This window comes from Apium graveolens, chromosome 5 (genome assembly GCF_009905375.1).
Source record: "Apium graveolens cultivar Ventura chromosome 5, ASM990537v1, whole genome shotgun sequence".
NCBI classification, from domain to species: domain Eukaryota; kingdom Viridiplantae; phylum Streptophyta; class Magnoliopsida; order Apiales; family Apiaceae; genus Apium; species Apium graveolens.
In genome coordinates this window covers 309,322,828-309,334,482 of record NC_133651.1, presented here as the reverse complement: position 1 = coordinate 309,334,482, position 11,655 = coordinate 309,322,828, and the positions used below count along the sequence as shown (strand labels likewise).

Sequence of the window (11,655 nt, the reverse complement as noted above, 5' to 3'; positions counted from 1 at the left end):
CCTTCATCGTCAAAGCTTTAAGTTGGGCAGCGATAACAGTAGCTGCGTCCAACTCCAGAATTCCAGCGACTTTTCCCTGAGTCAGTCTTTAGGAAGAATTCTGGTACTCATTAGCAGCCATCAGTTCAATAAGTTCATAAGCTTCATCGTAGCTCTTAGCCCACAAGGCTCCTCCTGATGCTGCATCAAGCATGGGTCTAGAAGTAGCACCCAATCCATTATAGAAGCAATAAATAATCATCCAATCAGGCATGCCATGATGTGGGCACTTCCTTAGAATCTCCTTATATCGATCCCAAGCCTGACACAGAGATTCCCCTGTTTACCGAGAAAACTGGGTAAGAGCATTCCTGATTGTAGCAGTCTTCGCTATGGGGAAGAATTTAGTGAGAAACTTTTACGCAAGATCCTCCCAAGTGGTGATAGATCCTGCTGGCAGAGAGTGTAACCAGCACTTAGCCTTGTCCCTCAGAGAGAATGGGAACATGCATAGCTTGATAGCGTCTTCAGTCATATCATTGAACTTGAAAGTATCGCAGAACTCGATGAAATCTCTGATGTGCATCTTGGGGTCTTCAGTAGGAGAACCCCCAAATTGAACTAAGTTATGTATCATCTGAATCGTGCTTGACTTGATCTCAAAAGTGTTAGCCCTGATGGCTGGTCTGATGATGCTGGACTAAATGTCATTAATCTTAGGCTGAGAATAATCCATTAAAGCCTTCGAATTTTCTGCTTGATCTCCCATCGCTACTACAACCGGTTCTTTGAATTTCTCTTCTTCTTCTACCTTCTTTTCTCCCTCAAAAACTTCCTTCCGAACTACCACAACTTCTTCCTCGACTTTATCCAGTGTTCTCTTTCGAGTACGCGAACGCGTATGCATAACCCTCGCTAGAGTATCTGAAATAAGACAAGGAAACAAATAAGTAACAATGTCAGAGTTAGTGAACTTTAACGACCACTGATGGAAAGCACATAAACTATCAATTAACACTGCAGTCCCCGACAGCGGCGCCAAAAACCTGTTAGTCGCTAAACACACGCTAATATTACATGCAAGTATACGAGTTCGCAAGTAGTATAGAATCTTTTCTAGTTCGTTCCCACAGAGACTGTATTGGCTAACTAATTAATTCACGCACTTAAGCAACAATGTATGGTTATTATTCAATGCTAAGACGATAACTAATTGAGGTTATTTATAACTAAGAATTAAAATAATAATTATAACTACGAGAATACGATTGCTTGAATTAATAATTATGACAAACATGGGTATCTAACTTCATTAAATACTTCATCCAATAGCCTTATTAATTTTAACCTTAGCATGCAATGGTGATGACACTAATCAGATAACACGAAACTGATAAACGCCAACTTTCGTTGCACGAGTACCATACTAATAGACATCCACAAAAGAGATAGAAGCTAAATAGACACCAATTATATTGAGACCCTATATGTCTATAGAATTTGACAACATAACGTTTTAAGCACGAGTTATCTATCTTGATTACATAGGACAAGTAAGATGGTTAAAATTACCTACGAATCATGCATAACAAATACATGAACCTATGCTAGCATGACAAGTTCTAAATCCTTAAATTCACTTTCGCTTCAGTAAGAATTAACACACTATCTTATAAGTTCGCGACGCTCATAAGACGAATACGCACAACCAATACTAGGATATCATACAATCACCACATACTAAGGCATCAATCAATTTAACTAAAGAAATCCATAAATAAATCCGCTAGAACCCCACGATAACGATTAGCCCATAATCAGTCTCATCATCAACGTGGGTTTCGATGAAAGCATGGTATATAAAACGTAGTCTTTATAACGAATAAATAAAACCAAGTACAAACAAGAGTATAGGTTCAATAAAACAAGAAACGAGCATCCAAGATTACAACTCAAAACAAAGATTCACAAGAATAAACTAGATCGTCTTCGCCTTTGTTGAATTGTGCTATAGGTCTCTTGTCGTCTTCTCCTTGTGCTCGGATAAGTCTCCTCTCTTAAAAACGATCTTGAGTTATCAATATATAGCAGTCCAAACAGCCCAGGAGTTCAGAAAACAGAATTGCAATAGAATCAGGATTTTATTATCCCGACACGGCGCGGCCGTGCGCTTCATCAGCGCGGGAGCGCTGGCTCCCTGAACTTCGGCGCGACCACACGCTTCATCAGCGCGAGCGCGCTGGCCTTCTACCAAAATTGACTTCTTGCATTTTTTTCTTGCAGATTCGAGCCGGTCTTCGCGAGCTTTTATTCCAACACCACTTAGACACTATATTAGAACCAAAGTAATGCTAATTCACCTGATTACCTAAATAATACCTGAAATATAAAAACACTAGAAAACACGTTAAAACACTAAACAACTTGAGTACAAATGCACCAATCCAAAGCTTATTAGAGCATTATAAAGTGTCATAAATGCCACTCAACATAAATATCAAGAACAATCTCGGATGAGCTCCCAAAATGGACTTGGGAGGAGGCAGATGGGCTACCTAGTATAAGCTGAAGTAAAAGGCAGGTGGGCCTTCTAGTATGGGCCCGGGGAGCCAGAAAGCCAAAATTATTCCAGTATGGGTCCAAAGAGAGCAGATCAACCAATCAATGACAGATTCGGCAGGTGTCGAGCCCGATGTATGAAGAGGGGGATTGTTAGGAGTTGTCCCACATCGTTTGCGGAGGGGAAGATTTTTAGAATATAAACAGTCAGATAACTCCATTAGTATGAGGCCTTTTATAATGTGCCCAAAAATAAACCCGTGCGGTCTTGACCCAAAAAGGATAATATCATACTAATGTGGAGTTATGCTTGCTTAGTAAAACCCAACAAATGGTATCAGAGCTTCTAAAATGGACCTAGGAGGAGGCCAATGGGCTACCCAGTCTGGGCTCAAGGAAAAGGCAGTTGGGCCTTCCAGTAAGGGTGTTAGGGGAGTCAGAAAGCTAGAAGGATTCCAGTATGGGTCCAGGGGGAGCAGATCACACAATCATGTAGCAGATTCGGCAGATATCGAGTCTGATGTGAAGGGGGAGATTGTTAGGAGTTGTCCCACATTATTTGTTGGAGGGGCAGATTGCTAAAATATAAACAAGTCAGATAACTTCATAAGTATGAGGTCTTTTGGGAGTGACCCAAAAATAAATCTGTGCGGGCTTGGGCTTAGAGCGGATAATATCATACTAATGTGGAGTTAGCCTTGCTTAGCAAGCCCAACAAAACACATTATAATATTTGAAAAATACCCCATCATACATGGTCCCACATACTGGTATAAAAATATTCTTTAATATGATTTTGATCACTAAGAGTGATGACAAATAGATCGAGATACACAAACCACCCATTTTTTGTGGCCCATAAATCCATAAAGCCCACACTGATATCTGGTCTCCATATATTATTTGAGAGCATCATTATAATGTCATGTGTTGATCTCGTAAAATCTAACGTCCTTGTTAGAATGTATGCTTAATTTGACCAACAGAACCACCAATACTATACCCCACATGATTTTCAAACGAGAAGTTATGTGTTAAGTATCTTATTACTAGACATGTAGCGCTCCTATCTTATAAGATGTGAATGGTGCCATTTAAGAGCTAGCTCATTATGATATCTGTATCTATCTCCGAGCACACCAAATTGGTGTTCATGTTCCCGTGCTCTTCTCGAGACAATATCAAATTCAACCGGATGCATATTTTTGTGGAAACTTTATAGGCACTCATCTCCTCCATGCCGACGATAATGGAACATGTAAAGAATAACAAGCGCATAATCAGAATGGGGTCAAACAAAACAGTTATATTTTTGGAAAAAGAGATGTTTTAGTTAAGAAAAATAAAGATAACACATCTTTCCTGAAAATGTTAATTGATTTATATACTAATTAAGTAATGTTGATTAATGAAAATAATGAAATAAGGAAATATGAATAATTAAGTAAATATTGCAGGTATCGTACGACCGACCGACTAACAAACTTTTAATGTTCCGTCTATTATAGTATGGTTTAGTATGTTATAGACAGATAACTGAAAATTAAAAATATTTAAATTTTACCATTGCATTCTTACATCAATATGATATATTTATAACATATGTTATTTGTAACTTGAAAAATATGTTATTTTTTGATAATTCATATATATAATGTTTACCGTTATATTGTTTAGGGGTATGTTAGGTACACAAGGTACATACAGAGAGGGGGTGAATGTATGTTTTTCATTTTAACTCTAAAATGCAATGGAAATTGAAACTTTAAAATGAAATAAACAAACACAAGAAATTTTACGGAATAATTCTTGTACTAAGAAATTAAACCGCAAGGTGTTGCTAACACCGTTGAACAAATATTCAAAGTTACAAAAAGATAAAGCCAATACAAATTATAAGCTATTAAAACTATGGCTTATATCTATCACTCTAAAAATTTTATAACTCTTATCAAATGATTAACAATATAATCAAAGAAGATACAAATGATGAGTGTATCTAATGTGTAAATCTTTAAATGGTGAGTGTAAATTTGGGCAGCAATTCTCTTTGTTAACTCAATAATTTCGAATCAAAGTAGTTTTTAGGAGAGTATTTGCCTTAGAATTTTCATTTAGCTGCGCTATTAAGGGCTATAAGACTCCTACTTGCACCATCTAGGTTATATGCGAGACTTTGCCTTAGTTTTTGTAACAATTTGCGTCGCCTAGGGTTCATATAAGAATGTACTTGCGCCAACAAGGCCAAGAAAAGGTTTACTTGCGCCACATGCACTATAGGAAGTCATTTGACTTAGATTTCTTTCTAAATGGCGCCACCAAGGAGTTCCCAGGCCTTACTTGCACTACTATCTCCAAGGAGGTATATTTGCCAAAGAAAAATCCTTTAGTTGCGCATACTAGGAACCTTGATATCCTTACTTGCTCCAAGAATGAACAACATCCCTTTTTAACTTAGATTCTGCTCATGTTTCTTCTCTGTTGCTCCTATTGAATCAAGATTGCTTTTGGTACTTAGGTTTTGAGTTGTACTTCAAGATTCTTGCTCCTACTAAGTAATAGAATAGTCTCAATGACTCATACTATAATGTAATTATCACTTTGACTTAGAATCTGTAGAACACTGAACCTTAAAACTGTCCCGTCTTCAAGTCTTCTCTCTGACTCTTCATATAAACCATATAATCTGCATATTCAGATACGAATCCTCACTTAACAATCCTTCTAATGATAGTACTTAATTTTCTTTCACGAATCACCGACGCCAAGTGCAATGGTCTAGTTCATAGGCGATTAGTTCTACTCTCAAGCCTTCGTAATATAATTTTTTCAAAATATTGTCAAGTCCTCTACCATATATAATCAACTACATAGAATCCTTTAGGTGTTCACACTAATCCTAATAACTGCTTCAAATGACTTCAACCTTATTCTTCCGTTGCCTGAACATATTAATGAATTTCATACATACTTCTATTGACGTCTTCTTCACCGCAGCTACCAAATAAACATTATGTACTGATTCTAGTGGAATATAGATTATTTTCAAGTCCTTTGTTCTATGTTGAGTTATCCAAACAACATTGTATAGTTATATATATAGCTCCAATCTTGCTTAACAGGGTATATATCATATATAATTCAAATAAATAGCCTCTCTTGCTATGCTTTTACTTAAATTTGGGTGTTAAAAGAATTGTGGCCTTACGTTTGTACTCCAACATATGGACCAAAGTTAGTCTCTCCTTCTTATGAAAGTAGATGAACTCCACCTCCATGTATTATTTCTCTTTCCATAATTTTTACCCTCTTTAACAACTATCATAACGGACTATAACAAAAATATTTTAAAAAAATTAAATAACTACATTACAGAAGAAAATAATAAAGAAAAGAGTATAAGGACTTACCCTTTCATCTAGGTCAAAAGTGGGGGAGTCATCCATAAAATCTATACTCAAGCTAGAGCGAAACTGATGAAAACCATCCCGTTTTACTGAAGTGTTTACAGTCACATTCACGAAGGGGAGGAAGACATGAAGCTTTTGTGATAACATTGTTCCGATCTATTTTTTTATCATATACTGAGATGATTGTTGATCGTTGATCGTTATGAGTGTTATCATTGACTATTTCACAATAATCATTTTATGGTTCTTGATTGATTATTGTTTGTTTCAATCATTCTGTTCACAAAGTTATATCAATTTTCTTCCACGGATTCTTGTTTTTTTATTGTTCTTCGTCTTGATTGTCATATGCAAATCTTGTGTTAGGTAATATTAATATGAATCGAAATCCAGACACTTCATTTCCACATAATTCAAAACATCTCAATACAACTTCTACTCATGTTCATGATCCTAACACTCATTCAAAAATATAATCATATTCACAACTCATTTGCAAATAATTCACAACAATCATTTTGTTTTCGCAACAATAATTAGCCTGAATTGATTTTGATTTCAAAAATTTGTTAGGTTCTAAGAATTATGCTTCCTGGAAACGTTCTATGTTGATTATTGGTGCAATCGAACCGAGTCAAACACTATCAGGTTAGGCTCAAACTTGAATAAAAAGTTCGGGTTCAAACTCAACCAAGCCTTAACCCTAGAAAATATAATTCGAATTTATCAAATCCAAGATATCTAAATTATCAAATGATGAGCAATTGATGAAAATAATATGTAAATGTAAGTATTTTAATTGGGGGAACTAGTTTTTTTGTGTGTGTGTTTGTTTTGTAGTTGTTGACAGGGTTTTAATGTTACTTATATATTATTATCAACTAAGTTTGGGAAAAATACATGTTGCTCATTTGAGTTTGTTTTTATCTAATTATTTTATGCATGTGCACCATCTTGACAGTAATATGTTAACAATTGTTAAGAGAATTAAAGCGAACTGGCAAGCAAAAAAATAGTTAACATGTTAATTATTTTTCAGCATGTGGTAACTAGCAAGAAAAAAATTGATACGTTCACAAAAGGGTTTGAAAGACTAGAAGTTCTTTTATTTGTCCAAACTTAAAAATTTTGATGATAAAAATTGAAGTTACTTAGTGAAAAGGTTAAAAATTTGCATGAAGAATAGTTCGGTAAGTAATATGGAAGTTATTTGGGCAATGGGGCATCAAATTGAGTTCGACAATGGGGCAAACAAAATTGAGCTAACGAGTATAAGCATGAATTAATTACAAATATGACCCAATTTTAAAGTTTATAAGCACAAATATCCGTTTTCACAATTTTGGCCACCTATGGCCGTTTTAATACACAAGTGAAGAATGCGTATTCTGCAAATTGAATGTGAGCTGCAACATGTTGAAATCCATAGTGTTCTAGGTTGGATATAAAAATAAAAAGAAAGATGCAGTCAAATCATAAGGGTGTTTATTACACTATCTTTCCAAAAATATATACATGATTCAGGGGAAGTCCAATAATATAATATTATTACACATTTCAAGAATGCATATTACTGATGGGTTTAAACCCAATATGTAATATGAGTTTGGTGATACAAGACATAATGGGTCTAGGTAATAATTGTATGTGTTGAAAATTATTATCATACATAATTATATATATATAATATAATAGATATATAATTGTATGGTTGACAATTATTATCATAATATGATTGGGTAATAACTGTATGGGTAGATAATTATTATTATAATCCGATTAGGCATGGCTTGTTGGCTTTATTTGTGATTGCTATATATACATAGTCATGTTATTATTTTGATGTATACTTAATAGACATAGTTGTCTTAGATATCGTGCGGGAGATGCTTGAGCATTGGTTGAATCAAGTATCAATTTGGGATACCATTGAGGTGTTATGTATTGATGTATTAATGATAGTTATTTTGATTAATAATATAAATTGGGGCGTGTGTTTTCTACATCAAATATATTGTTGTATATGTACTCCGTATTGGTAGAATTGAATCTCCGATATATGTGTGTTTTTCCTCCTAACAAGTGGCATCAGAGTCAGGTTCAGGTTCGTGGTCAATCGGGTTGGAGGAAAGCTTGAGATTAAATTGGTATGATGGAGTATGATAATGGATTTCAAGCCTACTAATGTGAGAAGGAACAAAGTTACATGCGGTATGACGGTTGACTTGCACAATAAATCAATTCATTCAGACTCGAGGTGGAACATGGACATGATCATTGCAATAGTTTCAATGGTTTGATGGTTGATCAACCAGGTGAAGGATTTGGATGATGCTCGTAATGTTCTCCAAAAGAGATTGAAGGATTATGAAAGTAAGGATCAGGTGACTCATTAGTGAAAAGAGGCACTCGTGGTTGATGCACGTGATTTTGTGGATGAATATGCCACTATGATGAAGAATGGTAGTTTGGAGTTCACTATACGGGTTTTAGTGATTCTCAAAAGTTGGAAGAACGAGGTGAATGAATTTTTGTTCGGGGGAGGCATTGACCTATTGGGCGTTGATGTTTTGATGGTCACCATTTAACCTGATCTGGAGTATTGGGTTGAATGGGAGGATTGTTGGGTTAAACCCAATATGTGGTACGGAGTTGAGGATACAAGACATAATTGATTTGTGTAATAATTATTTCTGTTGACAATTATTATAATGATGAGATTGGGTAATAATTGTACGGGTATATAATAATTATTATAATCAAATTAAGTATATCTTGTTGGCTTAGTTTGTGATGACTATATATACATACTCATGTTATTGTTTTGATGTATGTTTAAGAGATATAGTCGTTTTAGTATGGATGGCAACGGGTCGGGTTCGGATCGGGTATTGTAAAATCCAAATATTTTTGGATTATCCAAATCCAAATTCGTCGGGTTTTGGATCGGATCGGGTATTTTTCGGGTATCCAAAATTACGAATAACGTAGTCAAATTTAATATTATTTACACATACAAGCACTATTAATCACATTTATATGATAGCTAAAATTAAAGTATATTAACTATAAATAGTTAAACACATTATATTGCACGAGTTTACATTGTGAGTAATATCTAAGATATGTTGATAACATAATATTTAGTATTTATCACAAATTATTATTTTTATAAATATTTACAAAGTACATCTTACATAATAAAAGCTGATTTTGATATAAAAAATTATAATTCACTAAATAAGTGTTGGCAATCTTGATAATAATCTATTTTTACACAAATAATAAAAGAAAACTATGTAAATTATATGTATTACATCTAAAATATTACATATAATCTATAATAAATGTGTCGAGTTTTAATCGGATTTCAGGTTTGGATTGAGTTTGGATTGAATTTCGGATTTCAGATCGGGTATCGGTTCGGTATAGTTGAAATCCAAATCCAAAACTTCGGGTTCAGTAATATCCAAAACTTCGGATTTCGGATCGGATATCCGTCAGATCGGATTATTTTGCCATCCCTATGTTTTAGATATCGTGCAGGAGATGCTTGAGTATTCTTTAGTTCAAGTATCAGTTTGAGACACCATTGAAATGTTGTGTATTGATGTATTATTGATAATTGTTTTGATTAATAATATAAGTTGGGAAGTGGATTTTACACCTCAAATATATTATTGTGTGTGAACTCCGTATTGGTATAATTGAATCTTGAATATATGTCTCCTGACAATTATAACATTAGCAGGATTGCTTATATAGTAACAATACTTCATTTTGATATGCGTAATCTGTACAAAAATGATATAAACCTGTACAAAAATGATATAAACCCAAGCGAGGAATGCATATTATCTATTATCCAATTCTTATTTGCGTATTGAATCGACTAAAATTGGCCAATTATCGAAAATATGTCATTTTAATGAAGATTGTTTAAAAAAAAGGTTATTCTTGTCCATCACCCTGTAGGCTTGCACAGATGAATGTACGACTAACCGAGTTAATAACAATTGTGAAAGCTGATGGGATTAAGAAACTGTTGGACAATGGGATACAAGCAACTGATTAGGAGACTGTTCCAAGGTCGGTCAATGGCTTGTTTTCTGTGTTTCTTGATTCGTAGCGATTGTGCAACTGCTTAAGAAAGAATGTTAAAAATTACATTTTTTTATTTTTTTGGTGCAAATGACTGAAAATACCCATTCCGATAATGGATGGCTGAAAATATCATTTATAATACGCATTTACCATTTGAGTATCCTATTTTTTACTAGATATGCATTTGTCAAATAAGTATCTAATTTTTTTATTATAGGCATTTATCAAATGTGTATCTCAATGGTAATACCTAAACTGGAAATACCTATCTTCAATATTTTTCTTATATACCCAATTCTCAAATGTGTATTACACTTATTCAATTAAGAAATGCTTAACCAAAACAGTATTTTCGGTCATGTGTTTTGAAAATTGATATTTTAAATAATTTTATCCAAAAAATAGGTATTTTTCACCGTCACCCACTGCTTAATTACAAATTGTAAAGACTTTGAAAACATTTTTTTTGTCATAGAATTTTTGCTGCAGTTGATATAATGCATTGCATTTGCTTTGATCTATAAATCAGCTGCCATGTTTCATTTTGTCCTACTTTTATTTCTCGCAATAGTGTCTACTGATATTAAAAAGAAGTTCCATACTTCAGTATTCCACTCGTTTCACCTTTTTTAACAACTTTAACCAGCTGCCAGTTATTGGTAACTTCACTTGCTGGGGCTGTGTCAAATGTTACTGGTTTTACACTACCTCGCAGCATATTCCTCTATGTCAAATGCTCTGGTTCTACTGATATTAAAAAGAAATTTCATACTTCAGTATTCCACTCGTTTCACCTTTTTTAGCAACTCTAACTAGCTGCCAGTTCTTGGTAACTTCACTTGCTGGGGTTGTGTCAAATGCTACTGGTTTTACACTACCTCGAAGCATATACCTCGGTGTCAAGTGCTCTGGTTCTACTGATATTAAAAAGAAGTTCCATACTTCAATGTTCCACTCGTTTCACCTATTTTAGCAACTCTAACCAGCTGCCAGTTCTTGGTAACTTCACCTGCTGGGGCTTTGTCAAATGCTACTGGTTTTACACTACCTCGAAGCATATTCCTCTGTGTCAAATGCTCTGGTTCTACTGATATTAAAAAGAAGTTCTATACTTCAGTATTCCACTCGTTTAACCTTTTTTAGCAACAACTCTAACCCGCTGCCAGTTCCTGGTAACTTCCCCAGCAATGTCAAATGCTACTGGTTTTACGCTACCTCGAAGCATATTCCTCTGTGTCAAATGCTCTGTTTCTAGTGATATTAAAAATGAGTTCCATACTTCAGTATTCCACTCGTTTTCACCTTTTTTAGCAACAACTCTAACCAGCTACAGGTTCTTGGTAACTTCACTTGTTGGGGCTGTGTCAAATGCTACTGGTTTTACACTACCTCGAAACATATTCCTCTGTGTCAAATGCTCTGGTTCTACTGATGTTAAAAATAAGTTCCATACTTCAGTATTCCACTCGTTTCACCTTTTTTAGCAACAACTCTAACCAGCTGCCAGTTCTTGGTAACTTCACCTGCTGGGGGCTGTGTCAAATGCTACTGGTTTTACCCTCTGTGTCAAATGCTCGGAGCTCCTCTGGTTCTCGATTGTTAC

The 11,655-nt window shown here is 34.7% G+C and overlaps 1 non-coding gene across 1 annotated transcript; it reads left to right on the top strand.

Moving 5' to 3' along the window:
- Positions 1-251: 251 nt before the first annotated feature.
- LOC141662199 (small nucleolar RNA R71) lies at positions 252-358 on the top strand. Its single transcript, XR_012550324.1, has one exon. It is a non-coding gene; the product is annotated as a small nucleolar RNA R71 (small nucleolar RNA).
- The last annotated feature ends 11,297 nt before the right edge of the window (positions 359-11,655 follow it).